This window comes from Phyllobates terribilis, unplaced genomic scaffold, assembly GCF_046119375.1.
Source record: "Phyllobates terribilis strain yellow unplaced genomic scaffold, ASM4611937v1 Scaffold_12__6_contigs__length_324123572, whole genome shotgun sequence".
NCBI classification, from domain to species: Eukaryota; Metazoa; Chordata; class Amphibia; order Anura; family Dendrobatidae; genus Phyllobates; species Phyllobates terribilis.
In genome coordinates this window covers 176319759-176346447 of record NW_027362772.1, presented here as the reverse complement: position 1 = coordinate 176346447, position 26689 = coordinate 176319759, and the positions used below count along the sequence as shown (strand labels likewise).

Genomic DNA, 26689 nt, shown 5'->3' with positions numbered 1-26689 from the left:
CAAATCCATATAGGATTCCATCCAGTCCAACTCTCCCTTTGCCTGGCCCTCACAGGGTATCAAATACTTAGGAATTCCTATTCATAGAGACCTCTCCCATCTATGTTATCTTAATTTTGGGCCCTTTATTGAACAACTCCATACAGACCACGGTTGGCAAGTTAGAACTGTAAGATTCACTACGTGAACCACTGGTGTTTCGTGGAAAAGCACATGTACACTGCTTTCCAAATTATTATGCAAAAAGTGTTTAGGAGTGATAAGGGAAGAATTTGTTTGTTTGTCAGTTAAACTCATTGATGGTGATGTGTGTCAGGGCTCTTTATATCACTGTAAGCAATTGCAGACACCTGTGCTAATTAGTTTGGCAGGTGTGTCCAATGAAAGGCAAGACTACTTAAGAAGGCTGTCTCACATTATTAAGCAGCCTACATTTTCTGCCAAAATGGGAAAGAAAAAGGATGTGTCGGCTGCTGAGAAGCAACAAATTGTGGAGTGTTTAGGTCAAGGCATGACTACAATCAACATTGTGCGATGATCAGGATGAAGTGTCTTGGCAATCAAGAAGGATGTAGCTGATTCACAGTACACACGTGTGCGTGCTGATAAGGGCAAATTGAGGACTCTTTCCTACAGGCAATTACGTCAGGTTGAAAGAGCAGCGGCAAAAAAGCCTTGTCATAGCAGCAGACAAGTTTTTGAAGCTGCTTGTGCCTCCAACGTCCCCCGAACAACAAGATGCAGGGTCCTTCAGAGGTTTGCAGCTGTGCATACGCCATCCTGTCGACCTCCTCTATCCACTTCACACAAGCAGAAACGGCTCCAGTGGGCCAAACATTACATGAAGACTGATTTCAAAACTGTTTTGTTCACGGATGAGTGCCGTGCAGCGCTCGATGGTCCAGATGGATGGAGTGGAGGATGGCTGGTTGTTGGACACCCCATGCAAACACGGCTACAGCGCCAACAAGGAGGAGGTGGAGTAATGTTTTGGGCTGGAATCATGGGGAGAGAGATTGTCGGCCCCTTTAGGATCCCTGAAGGCGCTAAAGATGAACTCCATAATGTATGTGGATTTTCTCAAACAGCACTTCCTGCCATGGTTCAAGAAGAAGAACCGTGTATTTCACAGCAAGATCATTTTTCTGCATGATAATGCACCATCTCATTCTGCACATAAAACATCTGCATCTCTGGCTGATATGGGCATAAAAGGGGACAAACTTATGGTGTGACCCCCATGCTCCCCTGACCTGTACCCCATTCAGAACCTTTGGAGCATCATTAAAAGGAGTGTCTATGATGGCGGGAGGCAGTTCACATCTAAGCAACAGCTCTGGGAGGGTATTCTGTCCTCATGCAAAACAATTGAAGCAGAAACCATCCAAAACCTGACAAATTCAATGGACGAGAGAGTTCAGAAGCTCCTTTCGAACAAGGGGTCCTATGTGAAAATGTAACATCACCTAGAATAAAGTTTTGAGTTGAAAGCTGTTTGATTTCAGTTTCTAACAACCTGCTAATGCTTATAATTTCAAAAATGACCATTTTTTTGGTCTTTATTAAAATGAAAAGGTTGATCGAAAAGTTTGGGGGATCTAAGAGTGTGGCAACCCAGTAGTCATGATTACTTCGAATTCTGACAATATGAGGGTCATGCTGCAGGTAGTGCAGCAAGAAGGCACTTATGTGTCTTGCGCATCTCGGAGCCCCAAAATTATTTTCCGGGCTAGATGCAGCTAAAAATTATTATTAATTTTAAATCTGGTGAAGCTTTAGTATAGATGGCCTAATAGGATCAGTGCTGCACACTGCTACAAAGCCCAAATTATTTTCCAGTCAAGATACAGATAAACATGATTAGTAATTTTAAATCTGGTGGAGCTTATTATAGATGGCCTAATAGAATCAGTGCTGCACCTTGCTACAAAGCCCAAATTATTTTCCAGCCAAGATACAGATAAACATGATTGGTAATTTGAAAGCTTAAAACGGTTGGTAGGGTGATTTTAACCAATCATCAAGCTTTTACTCTCCCCAGGATGACACAGGGGTAGAAAAGTCATTTCGGATCCATGATTTGTTCATCTTTATGAACGTGAGTCTGTCTACATTATCAGTGGAGAGCCGCGTGCGCTTATCTGTCAGCACACCACCAGCAGCGCTGAACACACGTTCAGACAGAACGCTGGCTGCGGGGCATGACAAGATCTCCAAGGCGTAAGTGGATAGCTCCGGCCATTTATCCAGATTGGAAGCCCAAAAAGAGCAAGGGTCCAGTGACACAGTCGTGGCTTCAATGTTTACTTGGAGATACCCCTGTACCATCGTCTCTAGGCGTTGACTATGTGTCAGACTTCTTGTCTCCTGTGGCCTTGCAAAGGATGGGCTAAAAAAGTGGTGAAATGATTCCGCAAAATTGATGTTACCAGCAGATACTGTGGTTCTGTTACGGTTTGAGTGCTGAACACTTAACGGTCCCACGGTTGGCAATTTGGAACTGTGAGATTCACTACGTGCACCACTGGTATTTTGTGGAAAAGCACATGTAAGATTCTGCAACAGTCTCTGCTGATACTCCTGCATGCGTGCATCCCTTTCTATGGCAGGAATAATTTCTGCAAATTTACTTTTGTACCGGGGATCTAACAGTGTGGCAACCCAGTAGTCAGGATTATTTCTAATTCTCACAATTCGAGGGTCATGTTGCAGGTAGTGCAGCAAGAAGGCACTCATGTGTGTTGCGCATCCAGGAGCACCAAGTCCCTGTTGTGTTGGTGGCGAGGTAACAATCATGCTTCCTTCCTCTGTCCTCTCCAACCAACCTCGCACAACAGAAATGTGATCAAGGTCTCCCTCATCTGATGAGTCTTCCATCAGTTCGTCCTCCACTTCTTCCTGGGCTCCTGCACCTTCCTCACTAGTTTGGCTGCTACCATGCGCCCTGGTAAAACCATCTCCCCCACCCTCACATGCCTGCCGCCTTGGTGCTGCCGACCGTCTGGACCTTGCAGATGTTAGCCCTTCCGCATACAACTCCTCCTCCTCTACTTCCTCCACCTCCTCTTGTGCCACCACCTGACTCCGAATTCTGTTTAACATGTGCTCCAGCATGTAAATCACCGGAATAGTCATGCTGATAATGGCATCGTCAGCACTAAACATCTTCGTCGCCATTTCAAAACTGTGCAGAATGGTGTATAGGTCCCTGATCTGAGACCACTCCTCCAGCGTGATTTGCCCCACCTCTGAATCTCGTTGGCCCATGCTATACATCAGAACGTATTGCACCAGGGCTTGTCGGTGCTGCCACAGTCGCTGCAACATGTGCAGAGTTGAATTCCACCAGGTAGGCACATCGCATTTTAGCCGGTGAAGTGGCAGGCCCAACGACTTCTGTAGAGATGTAAGTCGCTGAGCTGCGGGATGCGAACGGCGGAAGTGAGCACACAGCGACCGTGCCCTCTGCAGAAGGCCATCTAGTCTGGGATAGTGGGCTAAAAATTGCTGGACAACCAGGTTCAACACGTGAGCCATACAAGGCACGTGTGTGACATTGCCCCGGCGAAGGGCCGCACCCAGGTTTGCAGCATTGTCGCACATGGCCTTCCCTGGTTTCAGGTCCAATGGAGACAACCATTCATGAAATTGGTTCTCCAGAGCTGACCACAACTCCTCAGCTGTGTGACTCACATTTCCCAGACATTTCAATGTAAAAACCGCCTGATGACGTTGAGCCCTACTGCCAGCATAGTAAGTAGGTGTGCAGGATCCCTTCTGCGCAGTTAGAAAGCTTGTGGCATGACCAGACAGGCTTTGGGTGCAGGTGGAAGACCGAGAGGAGGTTGAGGAGGCAGAAGCAGTGGAGGAACTTTGACATAAAGAGGATTGACGCACAACTCGTGGGGACGGCAAGACTTGGACAGCAGCCCCTTGTCCTGCTGTCACCATAGTTAAACAGTGCCCAGTCAGCGACATGTAACGCCCCTGTCCATGCCTACTCGTCCAAGTGTCTGTGGTGAAATGCACCCTGTCACACACAGAGTTTCTCAAAGAAGCGGTGATGTTGTGTGCGACATGCTGGTGGAGCGCAGGCACACCTTTCTTTGAGAAGTAGTGCCGACTGGACATCTTGTACTGGGGCACTGCGACGGACATAAGGTCTCGAAAATCCTCTGTGTCCACCAGGCGGAAAGGCAGCATTTCAGTAGCCAAGAGATTGCAGATGGTGAAATTCAACCTCTTAGCTTTCTCATAGCTAGGAGGAAATGGTCTTTTACTTGTCCACATCTGAGGGACCGAGGGCTGGCTATTGTGCTTAGACGGGGTTGATAAGGGTGTCCCCGGCAAACTGCCGGTCTGTGAGGAAGATGCAGGTGGACATGTTAGGTTGCCTTGATCCAACGGTGGTGCTATCGATGTCGGACAGCGCTCAACACCAGCTGGCGTTACCACCTCCAAAGAAAATGATGACCTGCCAATCACGCTGGCTGTTGCGGGTAAAGAGGTGGCAGGTCTGCGCCCCAAAACAGGTGTGACTGCTGTCCCCCCAGACACAGAGGATGAAGAGGCCGCGGATGCACAATATGTGGCAGACGGTGGTTGGCCCAGCCGGCTAGGCCACATTGTAGCACACTGAGCTTCCCACTGCAACTTATGCTTCATGTCCATGTGCCGGTTCATGCATGAAGTACTCAAACTATGTATTTTTTGGCCTCTACTTAGCTTTTGCTGACAAATGTTACAGATAACACGAGTTGGGTCATCTTTATCGATCTGAAAAAATGCCCAGGCTATGCAAGGCTTAGCACCCATGCGACCTGAAGAGCCACCACGACTTGTGGTGAGAGGCAGAGTTGTGTTTGAGGATGCAGTTGTTGACGTGCTTCCAGTACTACGTCTCTGTCCAGGAAGGCGCAACCTGACCTCGTCGTCACTAGCATCTTCCTCCACCTCCTCTGCTGACCTCATCTCTTGGCTGACTGTGGGTTGACAGTAAGTGGGATCTCCAACCTCATCATCATCACCCTGTGCGTTATCACACCCGTCGTCCTCAGAGCCAACCTGTTCCTGCCCTGACAAAAAACTAAAGTTGTCGCTCCAATCAGGTATTTGAGTCTTATCATTGTCTCCACCAACAGGAGTTACAGTTTGGGAATGAGGGTCTACATTATGGTCAGAACCTTCTGCGTCTGGTCCTGGATCCGACTCATAAAGATTCTGGGCATCAGTGCAGATCATTTCCTCGTCTGGATTCACAGAAGCGCTGGAGTTGACCTCTGATTCCCAGGCTATAGTATGAGTAAACAGTTCTGCAGACTCAACCATCTGTTCTACCTCATACTCAGACGGGCAGCTGGAGATTTGGGAGCTGTGAGGAAGCAAGTGCGATTGGGGTGACACCTTTGAGGACTGGAGTATTTGTGATGTTGAAGTTGATGTGGAGGAGAGCCCACTTAAAGGAGCACTTGATATCCGTTGAAGCACCTGCTGTTTTTGTGCCTCATCTGGAATTTGTAGCGATTGGCGTGGCCGTAAGAAAGGGATCTTATCACATTGTCCGCTAAAAGAAGTAGACATTTTAGTTTGGCTGGAAGATGGTCTTTCTTCTGCAGATGTTACTGTTGCTTTAACACCTACCCCACGGACACAACCTTTTTTCCCCTTCCCAACACGCCTATTCCCCTTTCCACCAGCAGCAGGCCTTTTTCCACTCATTTTGGTGGTTAACTAATTCACAACTCTGGAGTTGTTTGCACAAAAAAACAATGGATGGGAACCGAGCAGAGCTGAGTGGCCAAACTGTGGTATTAGGCCAAAACTATTGGCTGGGTTAGATGCAGAAAAAAATTATATTCAATTTGCAACCTGATGGAGATCTGTATAGATGGATTAATAGAACAAGTCCCACACACAGCTAGAAGCCTAATATTTTTTCAGAGGTAGATGCAGAAAAAAATATATTCAGTTTGCAACCTGATGGAGGTCTGTATAGATGGATTAATAGAACAAGTCCCACACACAGCTAGAAGCCCAATATTTTTTCAGAGGTAGATGCAGAAAAAAATATATTCAGTTTGCAACCTGATGGAGGTCTGTATAGATGGATTAATAGAACAAGTCCCACACACAGCTAGAAGCCCAATATTTTTTCAGAGGTAGATGCAGAAAAAAATATATTCAGTTTGCAACCTGATGAAGGTCTGTATAGATGGATTAATAGAACAAGTCCCACACACAGGTAGAAGCCCAATATTTTTTCAGAGCTAGATGCAGAAAAAAATATATTCAGTTTGCAACCTGATGGAGGTCTGTATAGATGGATTAATAGAACAAGTCCCACACACAGCTAGAAGCCCAATATTTTTTCAGAGGTAGATGCAGAAAAAAATATATTCAGTTTGCAACCTGATGGAGGTCTGTATAGATGGATTATAAGAACAAGTCCCACACACAGCTAGAAGCCCAATATTTTTTCAGAGCTACATGCAGAAAAAAATATATTCAGTTTGTAACCTGATGGAGGTCTGTATAGATGGATTAATAGAACAAGTCCCACACACAGCTAGAAGCCCATTATTTCTTCAGAGCTAGATGCAGAAAAAAATATATTCAGTTTGCAACCTGATGGAGGTCTGTATAGATGGATTAATAGAACAAGTCCCACACACAGCTAGAAGCCCAATATTACTTCAGAGGTAGATGCAGAAAAAAATATATTCAGTTTGCAACCTGATGGAGGTCTGTATAGATGGATTAATAGAACAAGTCCCACACACAGCTAGAAGCCCAATATTTTTTCAGAGGTAGATGCAGAAAAAAATATATTCAGTTTGCAACCTGATGGAGGTCTGTATAGATGGATTAATAGAACAAGTCCCACACACAGCTAGAAGCCCAATATTTTTTCAGAGGTAGATGCAGAAAAAAATATATTCAGTTTGCAACCTGATGAAGGTCTGTATAGATGGATTAATAGAACAAGTCCCACACACAGGTAGAAGCCCAATATTTTTTCAGAGCTAGATGCAGAAAAAAATATATTCAGTTTGCAACCTGATGGAGGTCTGTATAGATGGATTAATAGAACAAGTCCCACACACAGCTAGAAGCCCAATATTTTTTCAGAGGTAGATGCAGAAAAAAATATATTCAGTTTGCAACCTGATGGAGGTCTGTATAGATGGATTAATAGAACAAGTCCCACACACAGCTAGAAGCCCAATATTTTTTCAGAAGTAGATGCAGAAAAAATTATATTCAGTTTGCAACCTGATGGAGGTCTGTATAGATGGATTAATAGAACAAGTCCCACACACAGCTAGAAGCCCAATATTTTTTCAGAGGTAGATGCAGAAAAAAATATATTCAGTTTGCAACCTGATGGAGGTCTGTATAGATGGATTAATAGAACAAGTCCCACACACAGCTAGAAGCCCAATATTTTTTCAGAGCTAGATGCAGAAAAAAATTATATTCAATTTGCAACCTGATGGAGGTCAGTATAGATGGACTAATAGAATGATGCTATGCCCAAAAGATTTTACTTCACTAGGTGCAGTAAAAAAATTGGTATTCTATACACAGGTGGTATATCTTGCAACACAGATAGGCTACTCCACTGACTAACACACTCTGCAATAGGCCAAAAAGGATTAGCTTTGCTAGATTCAGCCAAATGCTGTGAAAAAAACTTGCACAGCACTGGCACAGACCTGCCTGGCAAAAACTGATAGGAACTGATGTAACCTAGTCCTGAAAAGGACTCCAATTACAATTAGTCTTTACTCCCACAATCTATCTATTTAAGAGCACAGACCTGCCTGATAAAAGTCGTAGGAAATGCTGTAACCTAGTCCTTAAAAGGACTGCAATCACAACTATTCCCTACTCCCAAGCTATCTGTAGATTTGTGCGAAAATTGGCTTGAAATTAACAAGGTATAGCGCACACAGCAACAGCGGTGCCGTCTAACACGCAGCTGCAGCAGTGAGAAAATGGTTGCGATGGGGAAAATGGCTTGGTCTTATAGGGCAAGGACATGTGACATACACTGCCAATGACACATGCCCTTGCTTGTGTGAAAAAAAGCACTTCGCTCGGTGTGTGCGCTGCTGATAGGCTGACAGATTGCACCTCCCCACTGCAAATGCGGGAAAGAGAAAAAAAAATGGAGATCTTCATTGTTCCTGCAGAGATCCATCCCCTGCCCCTCCCCCCACCCCGCTGTACACTCAAACTGCGTATTAACATTAATTTTCATCATTACTGAGAAAAAATCCAGTTATGATTTTGGTGCATGAACAGTCATCGAACATAACGTCGAACAGCCGAATTTTTCTCAAGTTGTTCGTGTTCGCCGAACGGCTCGAACACCGCCCAAAACAGATCGAATTTGAGATTGGAGAACAGTTCGAGTAGAACAACGCTCATCTCTAGTCGAGAGGTCTACAAAAATGGGCCAGTACCAGAAGGGCCTTGCTGCAGAACTGTTAAAAAAATTCCCATCTGAACACGCTAGCGACAGAGGTCACAGTTCGTTGACCAACCAAAGCGTACAAGCGAGAGAGAGGCAACTCCTATCCAGCAGAGGCAGTGGAACACTGTCAATGTTCTGGGACAGTTTTCTCAGACCCTCCCTTCGGACAGACCCTGAGGCGCTGGGTACTCTCACATAGAGTGGAAAGTTTCAAAAGATGGTTAGGGAGAACCTTGCCGACCGTACCAGCGTCCTCCATGATTCCTCTGTGCCTTTTAATTATTGGGAATCCAAGCTGGACACTTGGAATGAACTCGCTCTGTACGCCTTGGAGGTCCTGGCCTGCCCTGCTGCTAGCGTGTTATCGGAGCTTGTTTTTAGTGCCGCTGGGGGAATTATAACTGATAAGCGCACTCACCTGTCAACTGACAATGCTGACAAGCTGACCCTTATCAAAATGAACAAGGGCTGGATTGGGCCAGACTTCTCATCACCACCAAATGACAACAGAGTAACATAAAGTCAAATCCACTCTGTTATTTCGGGAGGTGTATTCATATGCACCGCTTCACACCCACACATGGGTATAGGCTTCCTCATTTCGGCTGTTTTATGTTCTTCTCCTTATCCTCAGCCTCCACCACCACTATACCACCAGGGTGACCGTGGTCCATGTTGCCATTATTGAAAGTTCCTCCGTCCTTATTTTTGTCAGCTTTTGCTTGGAAGGCATAAGCAAAGACTGTGGGAGACCCACTCCCCAATAATGGGAATAATATTTTTAAGATGCTGTACTGTGTGGCTCTTGTAAGGGGCATTAAAACCGTCTTGTTATACGCCTCTGACCTCCACGTCTCTTCTGAGGGGCATTAAACCGTCTTGTTATACCACTCTGGCCTCCACGTCTCTTCTGAGGGGCATTAAAAGCATCTTGTTATACTACTCTGACCTCCACGTCTCTTTTAATGGGCATTAAAAGCATCTTGTTATACCACTCTGACCTCCACGTCTCTTGTAAGGGGCATTAAAAGCATGTTGTTATACCACTCTAAACTCCACGTCTGTTGTAAGGGGCATTAAAAGTATCTTGTTATACCACTCTGACCTCCACATCTCTTGTAAGGGGCATTAAAAGCGTCTTGCTATACCACTCTGACCTCCACGTCTCTTGTAAGGGGCATTAAAAGCATCTTGTTATACCACTCTGACCTCCACGTCTCTTGTAAGCAGCATTAAAACCGTCTTGTTATACCACTCTGACCTCCACGTCTCTTCTGAGGGGCATTAAAAGCGTCTTGTTATACCACTCTGACCTCCACGTCTCTTCTGAGGGGCATTAAAAGCGTCTTGTTATACCACACTGACCTCCACGTCTCTTCTGAGGGGCATTAAAAGCATCTTGTTATACCACTCTGACCTCCACGTCTCTTGTAAGGGGCATTAAAAGCGTCTTGTTATACCACTCTGACCTCCACGTCTCTTGTAAGGGGCATTAAAAGCTTCATGTTATATCACTCTGACCTCCACGTCTCTTGTAATGGGCATTAAAAGTGTCTTGTTATACCACTCTGACCTCCACGTCTCTTGTAAGGGGCATTAAAAGCGTCTTGTTATACCACTCTGACCTCCACGTCTCTTCTGAGGGGCATTAAAAGCATCTTGTTATACCACTCTGACCTCCACGTCTTTTGTAAGGGGAATTAAAACCGTCTTGTTAAGCTACTGGGACCTCCATGAGTCTTCGAACGGGCATTGCATTTCCTTCTAATTTTTTGAAGCTTTTGCTTGGAAGGCATAAGCAAATACTATGGGAGACCCACTCCCCAATAATGGGACTTATGTTTTTAATATGCTGTACTGCATGGCTCTTGTAAGGGGCATTGCAAGTTGCTCCGTCTTAATTTTTTGAAGCTTTTGCTTGGAAGGCATAAGCAAATACTATGGGAGACCCACTCCAGAATAATGGGACTTATGTTTGTAATATGCTGTACTGCATGGCTTTTGTAAGGGGCATTGCAAGTTGCTCCATCTTAATTTTTGGAATCTTTTGCTTGGAAGGCATAAGCAAATACTATGGGAGACCCACTCCCAAATAATGGGACTTATGTTTGTAATATGCTGTACTGCATGGCTCTTGTAAGGGACATTGCAAGTTGCTCCATCCTAATTTTTGGAAGCTTTTGCTTGGAAGGCATAAGCAAAAACTATGGGAGACACACTCCCCAATAATGGGAATAATGTTTGTAATATGCTGTACTACATGGCACTTGTAAGGTGCATTGCAAGTTGCTCCGTCCTAATTTTTGGTAGCTTTTGCTTGGAAGGCATAAGTAAATACTATGGGAGACCCGCTCCCCAATAATGGGAATAATATTTGTAATATGCTGTACTGCATGGCTCTTGTAAGGGGCATTGCAAGTTGCTCCGTCTTAATTTTTGGAAGCTTTTGCTTGGAAGGCATAAGCAAATACTATGGGAGACCCACTCCCCAATAATGGGACTTATGTTTGTAATATGCTCTACTGCATGGCTCTTGTAAGGGGCATTTCAAGTTGCTCCGTCCTAATTTTCGGAAGCTTTTGCTTGGAAGGCATGAGCAAATACTATGGGAGACCCACTCCCCAATAATGGGAATAATATTTTTAAGATGCTGTACTGTATGGCTCTTGTAAGGGGCATTATAAGTGTATTGTTAAGCTACTGTGAGCTCCACGTCTATTCCAAGGGGCATTCAAACCATCTTGTTAAGCTACTGGGACCTCCACGTCTTTTCCGAGCGGCATTAAAACCCTCTTGTTAAGCTACTGCGACCTCCACCACTTTTCCGAGGGGCATTAAAACCGTCTTTTTAAGCTTCTGTGACCTCCACGTCTCTTCCAAGGGGCATTCAAACCATCTTGTTAAGATACTGGGACCTCCACGTCTTTTCCGAGGGGCATTAAAACCGTCTTGTTAAGCTACTGTGAGCTCCACGTCTCTTCAAAGGGGCATTAAAATCATCTTATTAAGCCACTCTGAACTCCACAGCTCTTCCAAGGGCCATTGAAATGTTGTTTTTAATTACCTCTAACGTCCACGAATCTTCCAACGGGCATTGCATTTCCTCCTAATTTTAGTCAGTTTTTGCTTTTCAATGCAAAGGCGAAAACTAAGGGAGACCCACTCCCCAATAATGGGTAGAAGGTTTTTAATAAGCTGTAATCCACGTCTGTTTCATGGGGCATTGCAGTTCCTCATAATTTTTGGAAAGCCTTCCATTCACTGCTTAGGCCAACAGTGTACAGGACATCCAGTTGCTATAAATGGAAAAAACGGTTTAGTTAGGGCCCTCTGACGTCCATGTCATTTCCAAGGGGCATTGGAGTGCCTCAAAATTTTTGGTAGGCATTGCACTCACTGTATGCCCTATAACTGTGTTGCCGAACTGCTCCTTTTGTTACTGAAACATATCCTACAAGACATATGTGGTTGACTGGCCTGATATTGATATGAATGGTCCCTGTTTCTCCTCCTCTTTCTCCTTTGCCACTACCTCATCCATCATTTATCACCTGAAGCTTTGTTTTAAAGGGAGTCATAGAACTGGAATAGTAGCAGGAAAACATCCAGCAATCCTCAGAGGAGGTAGGATATGCACCAAAACGCTGACCACCTCAGGCCTAGCCGCTACTACATACATGCGCTTGCATTCCAAGAAAACAAAGCAGATGATAACTTGTATCATCATCATCATGGTCCTCACCTTGGCACTCTCAACTCCCCTGATGGAGAAGCCAGGGCCCACCGGAGTAGTCTGGTTCTCTGGTGGGCTTGTCCAATGCTGCCCTAAAGCAGGCCGGGCTAAGAAAAGTGTGTGGGGGGATGTTCCAAGGAGAAATAAGGGTGGCTGGGGACCGTTTATGGACACCCGGCTGCCCCCAGGCGGCTGGGGATCGTGTGTGGACAACCGGCTGCAGGGCGGCTGGGGACCGAGTGTGGACACCCGGGGATAGTTGCAAGTCTGCATCTTCTGATGCGGCAAGGATGACTTCTGATGGGCACACTTTTAGGCAGTGACCTGGGTGTAAGAGATGCTTACAGGGGTCTTCCCCATGCTGTTCCCATATCTTTTCAGCACTGTATGCATGTGTCACACAGCACATGGCCAGATAAGGTTGTAAAATGTTAAAATTACATTTCCCGGTGAATGCATTTGTCACGGTTGAAAGCAATACAAAAGTGCAAAAACGCATAAAAAATGATACTTGTGAACATAGCCCAAGGTGTGGAGGAGTATTTTTTTTGGGGGGGGGGTTATTTATTTTACCTTATACACAAGTTTTTACCCTGGAAAGGAAGTTCCTTAACATATTTCACAGGAAAGCAGTTTCAGTTTCATTTTTGAACGTTTTATTGTGAGCCCTTAAAAGTGGCTTACTACCTCTGACCACGTTGTTGAGAGCAGTGACCTGGGCATCAGAAATGCTTCCTGGGGCGATCCCCATGCTGTCCCCATGTCATTTGAGCACTGTCACTATTGTTTTGGGCACTTGTTAGGCTTTTAAAAGACTGCCGGGGGTGTGACGCCAAAAATGCTCGGGTCTCCCTTAGACTAACATTGGCCTCGTTGCTCGGGACGAGCACCCGAGTATCACGGCGAGCTCGGCCCAAGCTTCGAGCACCCAAACATTTTAGTGCTCGATCAACACTAGCTGTAACTAATAGGTTACGAATCAATATTAAAATAAAAGAAATCATGGTATATTTCCTTTCATCACAAGTAATGCTCATCTTTGTACTGCTTAGCTTAGAAAGAGTTAAATCACAAAATGCCAGAAGAAGTCAGGTTGCTGAGCGGTCTAAAGCGCTGCGTTCAGGTCACAGTCTCTACTGGAGGCATGGGATCGAATAACACTTCTGACATTAGCATTTTCTTTCAAGAAATTGTACAGCTTCACTCCTGTTACTGATTAGTTGGGGGTCTGCTTTATTGGCGGCAATCTCAAACCGAAAACTAAAAGTGACGGGGCTTAGCAAAACCAATTCTCAACGTTAGCACTTTGGCAGTATTCCTGGGGGTCCTTGAGGCAAATGTTAAATGTCCTGAATTTGTGCTTTCACAAAAGAAAAATACTGTGGATATTAAAATGGGAGGGACTATTTCATCTCTATGTGTTCTCTGTCCCTATTACGGCGGAGAGTGAACGTTATAAGGTGCTGTCGTGGAAGATTCCTAGAAACTTAATTACCTGTAAGTCTAATTTCAGATTTTTCTACCTCAGGCATAAATAGACTATAAATATACTTAATAAACAAAAGCTAAAAGAGCAGATGAACATAGTCTAACAAGTCTGAAATGCGCATGTGATACTGACATCAAAGTTTCACCACATTTTGGGACAAATGTTTTCACTTTCAACATTAACAATCAGTAGAATATTTTCTCTAAATTTGCATCTCCTTTCTTCACTCCAATTGTTTGCACCTAAGAAAAAATAAATCTTGATGCAACATTATGCTTACAAATTGTGTTTTATGCTCAATCATCACCTCTCCTACAGAGACACAGTCAGAATTACCCTGGCGAATTGAGTAAATTTTAATATGTAAAAAAAATGCAGAATTGCTGTTTTTTTCTATTCATTCACAAAGAGTTAATGAAAGTTCTTAAATATGTACGCAAAATAGCGTGACTTTCAAATATAGATCATCTTGCAAAAACAAGTCAAAGTAAAAATAAAAACATCCAGTTGTGACATCTACAGTGTGTTGAACATTCGTGAAACTAAATGATTCCAGCTGAAATAGCTCAGCTGGGAGAGCGTTAGACTGAAGATCTAAAGGTCCCAGGTTTCGGCAAAAGTTTTTTTCTTCACCCATTAAATTTTAAGCAGAAAATAAACAAAGAATATGGACTGACTGTTTACAGAGAATGTAAAAGTCCTAATCATTATAACTATCTACAGGAAATAAAATGATAGAACTTGAGAACTAAACACTTTTAACTTTTGAGGAAAATAATATTTTTTGAAATTTTTTCTTCATTCTGGACGTCATCATTTTGTTTTATTTTAGTTTGACTTATCTGTATGAGGATTTAAAGGAAACCTGATAGCTAATACGGGCAGCATGTATCAGACACTAGCTGAATGATTTCAGCCATGTATGTTTGACTATGAATCGCTGTGGCATTACTGAGACAAATATGCTTCAAAAATATGCCATGACCAAAGTTGTTTGGGGAAAAAGTCAGAAAGGCAAAAAACACAAGCCCCAACTCAGGACCGTCATCTTTCATTCTAAAAATAGGGGGTTTCCACGTTAATGGTAAGACAAAGAATCCACAGATTTGGCATTTCTCTAGCGAGGAACGCCCACTTAAAATGTATGGGATGCTTGTCTCCATAAGCTCAAGCTGGGCACTATCTGGCTTATTTGCAATTCTGGATATTGCAGAGTGAAAACACCTGTTGGACAAAAATAGTAATTACCAGTGTTGATGAATTCATTGTGAGGAGTAATTTATAAAATGGGATCACTTTGGAGGGGTTTCTGCTGTTTTGGTACTTTTGGAACTCCGCAAAAGTCACCCTCAAAATATTCTTGCAAAATCTGCGTTCCCAAAACCCAAATAGCGCTCTTACTTTCAAAGCCCTGCTGTGTGACCAAACAGTAGTTTCTGAAGACATATGGGGCATCACCGCATTTCCATGAAATTGAGCAACTTTAGATATTTTCACAAGAAAAACGAAATATTTATTGACCTAAATTTACCATTAATATAAAGTACAATGTGTTACAAAATAACACTATCAGAATCACGGGGATATGTTAAGCATTCCCGTGTTATTGCCACATAAAGTGATACATGTCAGATTTAAAAAACGGTGCTTGGTCATGAAGCTTAAAATTGGCTGTAACTAATAGGTTACGAATCAATATTAAAATAAAATAAATCATGGTATATTTCCTTTCATCACAAGTAATGCTCATCTTTCTACTGCTTAGCTTAGAAAGAGTTAAATTACCAAAGCCCAAGAAGTCAGGGTGGCCGAGTGGTCTAAGGCGCTGCGTTCAGATTGCAGTCTCTCCCGAAGGCTTGGGTTTGAATCCCACTTCGGACATTAGAATTTTCTTTCAAGAAATTTTACTGCTTCACTCCTGTTACTGATTAGTTGGGGGTCCGCTCTATTGGTGGCAATCTCAAATCGAAAACTAAAAGTGATGGGGCTTAGCAAAACCCATTCTCAACGTTGGCACTTTGGCAGTATTCCTTGGGGTCCTTGAGGCAAATGTTAAATGTCCTGAATTTGTGCTTTCACAAAAGACTTCTGGGAACATCAAATAGTTTCTTTGCGCATATGTTAGTTGTTGCTTTGGCATCGGAAAAATACTGTGGATAGGAAAATGGGAGGGACTATTTCATCTCTATGTGTTCTCTGTCCCTATTAGGGCAGAGAGTGAACCTCCTAAGGTGCTGTCGTGGAAGATTCCTAGAAACCAAATTACCAGTAAGTCTAATTTCAGATTTTTTTACCTCAGGCATCAATAGACTATAATTATACTTAATAAACAAAAGCTAAAAGAGCAGATGAACATAGTTTAACAAGTCTGAAATGCGCATGTGATACTGACATCAAAGTTTCACCACATTTTGGGACAAATGTTTTCACTTTCAACATTAACAATCAGTAGAATATTTTCTCTAAATTTGCATCTCCTTTCTTCACTCCAATTGTTTGCACCTAAGAAAAAAATAAAGCTTGATGCAGCATTATGCTTACAAATTGTGTTTTATGCTCAATCATCACCTGTCCTACAGAGACACAGTCAGAATTACCCTGGCGAATTGATTAAATTTGAAAATGTAAAAAAAATGCAGAATTGCTGTTTTTTTCTATTCATTCACAAAGAATTAATGTAAGTTCTTAAATATGTACGCAAAATAGCGGGACTTTCAAATATAGATAATCTTGCAAAAACAGGTCAAAGTAAAAATAAATACATCCAGTTGTGACATCTACAGTGTGTTGAACATTCCTGAATCTAAATGTGTCCTGCCGAAATAGCTCAGTTGGGAGTGTGTTAGACTGAATATCTAAAGGTCCCCAGTTCAATCCTGGGTTTCGGCATAAGATTTTTTCTTCACCCATTAAATTTTAAGCAGAAAAGAAACAAAGCATATGGACTGACTGTTTACAGAGAATGTAAAAATCCTAATCATTATAACTATCTACAGGAAATAAAATGATAGAAACTTGAGAACTGAACACTTTTAACTTTTGAGGAAAATAATATTTTTTGTAATTTTTCCTTCATTCTGGACATCATCACTTTGTTTTATTTTAGTTTGACTTAGCTGTATGAGGATTTAAAGGAAACCTGATAGCTAATACGGGCAGCATGTATCAGACACTAGCTGAATGATTTCAGCCATTTATGTTTGACTATGAATCGCTGTGGCATTACTGAGACAAATATGCTTAAAAAATATGCCAGGAACAAAGCTGTTTGGGGAAAAAGCCAGGAAGGCAAAAAACACAAGCCCCAACTCAGGACCGTCATCTTTCATTCTAAAAATAGGGGTTTCCACGTTAATGGTAAGACAAAGAATCCACAGATTTGGCATTTCTCTTGCGAGGAGAGCCCACTTAAAATGTACGGGGTGCTTGTCTCCATAAGCGCAAGCTGGGCACTAGACTGGCTTATTTGCAATTCTGGATGTTGCAGAGTGAAAATACCTGTTGGACAATAATAGTAATTGCTGGCATTGATGAATTCATTGTGAGGAGTAATTTATAAAATGGGATCACTTTGGAGGGGTTTCTGCTGTTTTGGTACTTTTGCAAATCCGCAAATGTCACCCTCAAAATATTCTTGCAAAATCTGCATTCCCAAAACCCAAATAGCGCTCTTACTTTCAAAGCTCTGCTGTGTGACCAAACAGTAGTTTCTGAAGACATATGCGGCATCACCGCATTTCAATGAAATTGTGCAACTTTAGATATTTTCACAAGAAAAACTAAATATATATTGACCTAAATTTACCATTAATATAAAGTACAATGTGTAACAAAATAACACTATCAGAATCACGGGGATATGTTAAGCATTCCAGTGTTATTGCCACATAAATTGATACATGTCAGATTTAAAAAACTGTGCTTGGTCATGAAGCTCAAAATTGGCTGTAACTAATAGGTTACAAATCAATATTAAAATAAAAGAAATCATGGCATATTTCCTTTCATCACAAGTAATGCTCATCTTTCTATTGCTTAGCTTAGAAAGAGCTAAATTACAAAAGCCAGAAGAAGTCTGGATGTCCAAGTGGTCTAAGTCGCTGCGTTCAGGTCGCAGTGTCTCCTGGAGGCGTGGGTTCGAATCCCACTTCTGACATTAGAATTTTCTTTCAAGAAATTTTACTGCTTCACTCCTGTTACTGATTAGTTGGGGGTCCCCTCTATTGGTGGCAATCTCAAATCGAAAACTAAAAGTGATGGGGCTTAGCAAAACCAATTCTCAACGTTGGCACTTTGGCAGTATTCCTTGGGGTCCTTGAGGCAAATGTTAAATGTCCTGAATTTGTGCTTTCACAAAAGACTTCTGGGAACATCAAATAGTTTCTTTGTGCATATGTTAGTTGTTGCTTTGGCATCGGAAAAATACTGTGGATAGGAAAATGGGAGGGACTATTTCATCTCTATGTGTTCTCTGTCCCTATTAGGGCAGAGAGTGAACCTCCTAAGGTGCTGTCGTGGAAGATTCCTAGAAACCAAATTACCAGTAAGTCTAATTTCAGATTTTTTTACCTCAGGCATCAATAGACTATAATTATACTTAATAAACAAAAGCTAAAAGAGCAGATGAACATAGTTTAACAAGTCTGAAATGCGCATGTGATACTGACATCAAAGTTTCACCACATTTTGGGACAAATGTTTTCACTTTCAACATTAACAATCAGTAGAATATTTTCTCTAAATTTGTATCTCCTTTCTTCACTCCAATTGCTTGCACCTAAGAAAAAAATAAAGCTTGATGCAGCATTATGCTTACAAATTGTGTTTTATGCTCAATCATCAACTGTCCTACAGAGACACAGTCAGAATTACCCTGGCGAATTGATTAAATTTGAAAATGTAAAAAAAATGCAGAATTGCTGTTTTTTTCTATTCATTCACAAAGAATTAATGTAAGTTCTTAAATATGTACGCAAAATAGCGGGACTTTCAAATACAGATAATCTTGCAAAAACAGGTCAAAGTAAAAATAAATACATCCAGTTGTGACATCTACAGTGTGTTGAACATTCCTGAATCTAAATGTGTCCTGCTGAAATAGCTCAGTTGGGAGAGTGTTAGACTGAAGATCTAAAGGTCCCTGGTTCAATCCCGGGTTTCGGCATAAGTTTTTTTCTTCACCCATTGAATTTTAAGCAGAAAATAAACAAAGCATATGGACTGACTGTTTACAGAGAATGTAAAAATCCTAATCATTATAACTATCTACAGGAAATAAAATGATAGAAACTTGAGAACTGAACACTTTTAACTTTTGAGGAAAATAATATTTTTTGTAATTTTTCCTTCATTCTGGACGTCATCACTTTGTTTTATTTTAGTTTGACTTAGCTGTATGAGGATTTAAAGGAAACCTGACAGCTAATACGGGCAGCATGTATCAGACACTAGCTGAATGATTTCAGCCATTTATGTTTGACTATGAATCGCTGTGGCATTACTGAGACAAATATGCTTCAAAAATATACCAGGAACAAAGCTGTTTGGGGAAAAAGCCAGGAAGGCAAAAAACACAAGCCCCAACTCAGGACCGTCATCTTTCATTCTAAAAATAGGGGTTTCCACGTTAATGGTAAGACAAAGAATCCACAGATTTGGCATTTCTCTAGCGAGGAGAGCCCACTTAAAATGTATGGGGTGCTTGTCTCCTTAAGCGCAAACTGGGCACTAAACTGGCTTATTTGCAATTCTGGATGTTGCAGAGTGAAAACACCTGTTGGACAATAATAGTAGTTGCTGGCATTGATGAATTCATTGTGAGGAGTAATTTATAAAATGGGATCACTTTGGAGGGGTTTCTGCTGTTTTGGTACTTTTGCAACTCCGCAAATGTCACCCTCAAAATATTCTTGCAAAATCTGCATTCCCAAAACCTAAATAGCGCTCTTACTTTCAAAGCCCTGCTGTGTGACCAAACAGTAGTTTCTGAAGACACATGCGGCATCACCGCATTTCAATGAAATTGTGCAACTTTAGATATTTTCACAAGAAAAACTAAATATATATTGACCTAAATTTACCATTAATATAAAGTACAATGTGTAACAAAATAACACTATCAGAATCACGGGGATATGTTAAGCATTCCAGTGTTATTGCCACATAAATTGATACATGTCAGATTTAAAAAACTGTGCTTGGTCATGAAGCTCAAAATTGGCTGTAACTAATAGGTTACAAATCAATATTAAAATAAAAGAAATCATGGCATATTTCCTTTCATCACAAGTAATGCTCATCTTTCTATTGCTTAGCTTAGAAAGAGTTAAATTACAAAAGCCAGAAGAAGTCAGGATGGCCAAGCGGTCTAAGGCGCTGCATTCAGGTCGCAGTGTCTCCTGGAGGCGTGGGTTCGAATCCCACTTCTGACATTAGAATTTTCTTTCAAGAAATTTTACTGCTTCACTCCTGTTACTGATTAGTTGGGGGTCCGCTCTATTGGTTGCAATCTCAAATCGAAAACTAAAAGTGATGGGGCTTAGCAAAACCAATTCTCAACGTTGGCACTTTGGCAGTATTCCTTGGGGTCCTTGAGGCAAATGTTAAATGTCCTGAATTTGTGCTTTCACAAAAGACTTCTGGGAACATCAAATAGTTTCTTTGTGCATATGTTAGTTGTTGCTTTGGCATCGGAAAAATACTGTGGATAGGAAAATGGGAGGGACTATTTCATCTCTATGTGTTCTCTGTCCCTATTAGGGCAGAGAGTGAACCTCCTAAGGTGCTGTCGTGGAAGATTCCTAGAAACCAAATTACCAGTAAGTCTAATTTCAGATTTTTTTAACTCAGGCATCAATAGACTATAATTATACTTAATAAACAAAAGCTAAAAGAGCAGATGAACATAGTTTAACAAGTCTGAAATGCGCATGTGATACTGACATCAAAGTTTCACCACATTTTGGGACAAATGTTTTCACTTTCAACATTAACAATCAGTAGAATATTTTCTCTAAATTTGTATCTCCTTTCTTCACTCCAATTGTTTGCACCTAAGAAAAAAATAAAGCTTGATGCAGCATTATGCTTACATATTGTGTTTTATGCTCAATCATCAACTGTCCTACAGAGACACAGTCAGAATTACCCTGGCGAATTGATTAAATTTGAAAATGTAAAAAAAATGCAGAATTGCTGTTTTTTTCTATTCATTCACAAAGAATTAATGTAAGTTCTTAAATATGTACGCAAAATAGCGGGACTTTCAAATATAGATAATCTTGCAAAAACAGGTCAAAGTAAAAATAAATACATCCAGTTGTGACATCTACAGTGTGTTGAACATTCCTGAATCTAAATGTGTCCTGCCGAAATAGCTCAGTTGGGAGAGTGTTAGACTGAAGGTCCCCAGTTCAATCCCCAGTTTCGGCATAAGTTTTTATCTTCACCCATTGAATTTTAAGCAGAAAATAAACAAAGCATATGGACTGACTGTTTACAGAGAATGTAAAAATCCTAATCATTATAACTATCTACAGGAAATAAAATGATAGAAACTTGAGAACTGAACACTTTTAACTTTTGAGGAAAATAATATTTTTTGTAATTTTTCCTTCATTCTGGACGTCATCACTTTGTTTTATTTTAGTTTGACTTAGCTGTATGAGGATTTAAAGGAAACCTGACAGCTAATACGGGCAGCATGTATCAGACACTAGCTGAATGATTTCAGCCATTTATGTTTGACTATGAATCGCTGTGGCATTACTGAGACAAATATGCTTCAAAAATATACCAGGAACAAAGCTGTTTGGGGAAAAAGCCAGGAAGGCAAAAAACACAAGCCCCAACTCAGGACCGTCATCTTTCATTCTAAAAATAGGGGTTTCCACGTTAATGGTAAGACAAAGAATCCACAGATTTGGCATTTCTCTAGCGAGGAGAGCCCACTTAAAATGTATGGGGTGCTTGTCTCCTTAAGCGCAAACTGGGCACTAAACTGGCTTATTTGCAATTCTGGATGTTGCAGAGTGAAAACACCTGTTGGACAATAATAGTAGTTGCTGGCATTGATGAATTCATTGTGAGGAGTAATTTATAAAATGGGATCACTTTGGAGGGGTTTCTGCTGTTTTGGTACTTTTGCAACTCCGCAAATGTCACCCTCAAAATATTCTTGCAAAATCTGCATTCCCAAAACCTAAATAGCGCTCTTACTTTCAAAGCCCTGCTGTGTGACCAAACAGTAGTTTCTGAAGACACATGCGGCATCACCGCATTTCAATGAAATTGTGCAACTTTAGATATTTTCACAAGAAAAACTAAATATATATTGACCTAAATTTACCATTAATATAAAGTACAATGTGTAACAAAATAACACTATCAGAATCACGGGGATATGTTAAGCATTCCAGTGTTATTGCCACATAAATTGATACATGTCAGATTTAAAAAACTGTGCTTGGTCATGAAGCTCAAAATTGGCTGTAACTAATAGGTTACAAATCAATATTAAAATAAAAGAAATCATGGCATATTTCCTTTCATCACAAGTAATGCTCATCTTTCTATTGCTTAGCTTAGAAAGAGTTAAATTACAAAAGCCAGAAGAAGTCAGGATGGCCAAGCGGTCTAAGGCGCTGAATTCAGGTCGCAGTGTCTCCTGGAGGCGTGGGTTCAAATCTCACTTCTGACATTAGAATTTTCTTTCAAGAAATTTTACTGCTTCACTCCTGTTACTGATTAGTTGGGGGTCCGCTCTATTGGTGGCAATCTCAAATCGAAAACTAAAAGTGATGGGGCTTAGCAAAACCAATTCTCAACGTTGGCACTTTGGCAGTATTCCTTGGGGTCCTTGAGGCAAATGTTAAATGTCCTGAATTTGTGCTTTCACAAAAGACTTCTGGGAACATCAAATAGTTTCTTTGTGCATATGTTAGTTGTTGCTTTGGCATCGGAAAAATACTGTGGATAGGAAAATGGGAGGGACTATTTCATCTCTATGTGTTCTCTGTCCCTATTAGGGCAGAGAGTGAACCTCCTAAGGTGCTGTCGTGGAAGATTCCTAGAAACCAAATTACCAGTAAGTCTAATTTCAGATTTTTTTATCTCAGGCATCAATAGACTATAATTATACTTAATAAACAAAAGCTAAAAGAGCAGATGAACATAGTTTAACAAGTGTGAAATGCGCATGTGATACTGACATCAAAGTTTCACCACATTTTGGGACAAATGTTTTCACTTTCAACATTAACAATCAGTAGAATATTTTCTCTAAATTTGTATCTCCTTTCTTCACTCCAATTGTTTGCACCTAAGAAAAAAATAAAGCTTGATGCAGCATTATGCTTACATATTGTGTTTTATGCTCAATCATCAACTGTCCTACAGAGACACAGTCAGAATTACCCTGGCGAATTGATTAAATTTGAAAATGTAAAAAAAATGCAGAATTGCTGTTTTTTTCTATTCATTCACAAAGAATTAATGTAAGTTCTTAAATATGTACGCAAAATAGCGGGACTTTCAAATATAGATAATCTTGCAAAAACAGGTCAAAGTAAAAATAAATACATCCAGTTGTGACATCTACAGTGTGTTGAACATTCCTGAATCTAAATGTGTCCTGCCGAAATAGCTCAGTTGGGAGAGTGTTAGACTGAAGATCTAAAGGTCCCCGGTTCAATCCCCAGTTTCGGCATAAGTTTTTATCTTCACCCATTGAATTTTAAGCAGAAAATAAACAAAGCATATGGACTGACTGTTTACAGAGAATGTAAAAATCCTAATCATTATAACTATCTACAGGAAATAAAATGATAGAAACTTGAGAACTGAACACTTTTAACGAAAATAATATTTTTTGTAATTTTTCCTTCATTCTGGACGTTATCACTTTGTTTTATTTTAGTTTGACTTAGCTGTATGAGGATTTAAAGGAAACCTGATAGCTAATACGGGCAGCATGTATCAGACACTAGCTGAATGATTTCAGCCATTTATGTTTGACTATGAATCGCTGTGGCATTACTGAGACAAATATGCTTCAAAAATATGCCAGGAACAAAGCTGTTTGGGGAAAAAGCCAGGAAGGCAAAAAACACAAGCCCCAACTCAGGACCGTCATCTTTCATTCTAAAAATAGGGGTTTCCACGTTAATGGTAAGACAAAGAATCCACAGATTTGGCATTTCTCTAGCGAGGAGAGCCCACTTAAAATGTATGGGGTGCTTGTCTCCATAAGCGCAAGCTGGGCACTAAACTGGCTTATTTGCAATTCTGGATGTTGCAGAGTGAAAACACCTGTTGGACAATAATAGTAATTGCTGGCGTTGATGAATTCATTGTGAGGAGTAATTTATAAAATGGGATCACTTTGGAGGGGTTTCTGCTGTTTTGTTACTTTTGGAACTCCGCAAATGTCACCCTCAAAATATTCTTGCAAAATCTGCATTCCCAAAACCCAAATAGCGCTCTTACTTTCAAAGCCCTGCTGTGTGACCAAACAGTAGTTTCTGAAGACATATGCGGCATCACCGCATTTCAATGAAATTGTGCAACTTTAGATATTTTCACAAGAAAAACTAAATATATATTGACCTAAATTTACCATTAATATAAAGTACAATGTGTAACAAAATAACACTATCAGAATCACGGGGATATGTTAAGCATTCCAGTGTTATTGCCACATAAATTGATAAATGTCAGATTTAAAAAACGGTGCTTGGTCATGAAGCTCAAAATTGGCTGTAACTAATAGGTTACAAATCAATATTAAAATAAAAGAAATCATGGCATATTTCCTTTCATCACAAGTAATGCTCATCTTTCTATTGCTTAGCTTAGAAAGAGTTAAATTACAAAAGCCAGAAGAAGTCAGGATGGCCGAGCGGTATAAGGCCCTGTGTTCAGGTCGCAGTCTCTCCTGGATGCGTGGGTTCGAATCCCACTTCTGACTAGTGCTGAGCCACCCCCGTAGTGTTTGAGTTCGGTTCGGTTCGTCAAACACCTTTGAACACCGTTAAAACCAATGGCAGGCAAACAAAAACACATAGAAAACACTTTCAAAGGTGTCCAAAAGCTGACAAACTGCTCAGAAGACATAACTAACACATGAAAAAGTGATAAGTACATATAGTCATGCGAAAATAAAAGAGGTGGAGGAGTAAAAGGAGGGGGAGACACAGATATAGGTATGTCATGCCCTTCTAAAATCCAAAAAGTGAGAAGCCGACACAGCCAGTCCGCTCCTGTCCGTGTCGCCGGGTTTGTGCCAGAGCCGCGGTGAACCCTGACGGCCAGCCCCCCTCTCCCAATACTGGTGCCTGTCCGCTGGTGGGTTGAGTGAGCCCCCCTGTGGTGGAGGCAGCTCTAAGCTTTTTAATTTAAATTGTCTCTCTAATTTGAATGAATACACTTTAAATCCATTTACAAGGATCTATTGGAGGGCAAGTCTCATGCCAGCAGCCGCGTAATTCCAGCTCCAGTAGCGTCCACTAAAGCTGCTGCAGTTAAAAAGCTTTTATAAGGATCGAGCTCGGCTGTCCACCGCAAGGCATCCTACTGCCAGTCCCAGCCCCTATGCCTTGGGGTGCCTCCTGATGCTCTTCATTGAGTATCCCATGGTCCCGAAGCATTTCCTTTGAAAAAATTAAGTGTCTAAACTACAGGTGGTGTAGCTTGCTTAACAGCCGGGATAATCCGCTGACTAGCAGACACTGCTACTAGGCACAAAGTATTTCCTGGCTAGATGCAGTTGAAAATGTGTAATTAGATACTCTCGTTGGATGCTGATAAAGCATTCCATAGAGTCTCCTGGCACGCCATATATGATTCTCTTAAAAAGCTTGGGGTAGGGGTCTAGGGGACCCTTTTATAGCCAAAATCACGGCCCTGTATCGCAATACGTCACCTAGGCTGAAGATAAATGGAACTGTAGCACCCTGAGGGCTCGGTTGCTACAGAGGTATTGCACATCACCCAGAGGTGTAATATCTCACTCTCAGGTAAGGATGTAGTGTGGATCAGGACCCGACACCTGCATGCATTACACCACATTGCCGTGGGGCAGGGCGACCAATATGCCCCTGAGATGGGCAAGACAGTCCCTGTCCCTGGCTGGAGTGGGGGGAGGGAACACTGAGGAAGGGGAATCCTGTAGTGCAATAGCAGGGAGGAAGCAGTTCCTGAGTGCATTGAGAAGGGAGTATAAAAGGTGGGCACCATCTTAGTTCAGTGCAGAGAAGTCTGAGCAGAAGTGGCAGGGAGCAGGGGCTCTGCATGAGCTCTGCTCCTTAGGCGGGCCTAGTAACAGAGGCCCAGGCCTGGAAGAGGGAGAAGGAAGGAAGAGGAGCGGAGAAGGCTCCAGGAACGAGGAACGAAGGGATCCCAGGGGTGCGGACGGGCGAGTCGCCACCGCACGCCCGAATCCACCTGCGTGGAGGGGTCAGGCCAAAGGGGGAGACCGGTCCCCAAAACTAGTGGAGGCAGGAAACGACCCTCAGCTAGAAACAGGAGGCCGTGACATTTTATGTGGATCAGCCCCTCGCTACACCCGCTAGGAAGGCACCACATAGGGTCAGGGAAACTGGCGCCAAGTTTACCAAGAGGAGGCCCGAGGCTGCCGGACAGAAGGGTTGGTAAGAAAGGCCAGACAAAGAACACACAAAGGGGGTCCTGTGAAGCGCTCCAAAGTTATCTGGGAGTTGTCTGAGCCCCTCACCTGGTGAGCACAGTACGACGTGGGCAGCCGTTACCTGCAGACGTGGTCTGGATAATAAGAACTGTGAGTAAAGGCCCTGGACTGCATCACTGACTCCGTGTCGTTACTGCTGCTGCCCTGCACCATCACCCCATCCTCCGCATACACTGCCCTGAGGCTATACTCCTCCCGTGGGGAGTTATGCTACGCTCTGCTGCACCCACAACACCAGCCTCAGCGGTCTGCCCTGGAGCGGCGGTTCACTCTGACCGCAATCCA

At 42.0% G+C, this 26689-nt stretch overlaps 5 non-coding genes across 5 annotated transcripts; all 5 read left to right on the top strand.

Annotated features, from left to right (window-relative positions):
- Positions 1-16517: 16517 nt before the first annotated feature.
- TRNAF-GAA (transfer RNA phenylalanine (anticodon GAA)) lies at positions 16518-16590 on the top strand. The gene has a single exon. It is a non-coding gene; the product is annotated as a tRNA-Phe (tRNA).
- Positions 16591-18792: 2202 nt separating this feature from the next.
- TRNAF-GAA (transfer RNA phenylalanine (anticodon GAA)) lies at positions 18793-18865 on the top strand. Its single transcript has one exon. It is a non-coding gene; the product is annotated as a tRNA-Phe (tRNA).
- A 1184-nt stretch (positions 18866-20049) lies between these two features.
- TRNAL-CAG (transfer RNA leucine (anticodon CAG)) lies at positions 20050-20132 on the top strand. The gene has a single exon. It is a non-coding gene; the product is annotated as a tRNA-Leu (tRNA).
- Positions 20133-23334: 3202 nt separating this feature from the next.
- Positions 23335-23407, top strand: TRNAF-GAA (transfer RNA phenylalanine (anticodon GAA)). The gene has a single exon. It is a non-coding gene; the product is annotated as a tRNA-Phe (tRNA).
- A 1177-nt stretch (positions 23408-24584) lies between these two features.
- TRNAL-CAG (transfer RNA leucine (anticodon CAG)) lies at positions 24585-24667 on the top strand. Its single transcript has one exon. It is a non-coding gene; the product is annotated as a tRNA-Leu (tRNA).
- The last annotated feature ends 2022 nt before the right edge of the window (positions 24668-26689 follow it).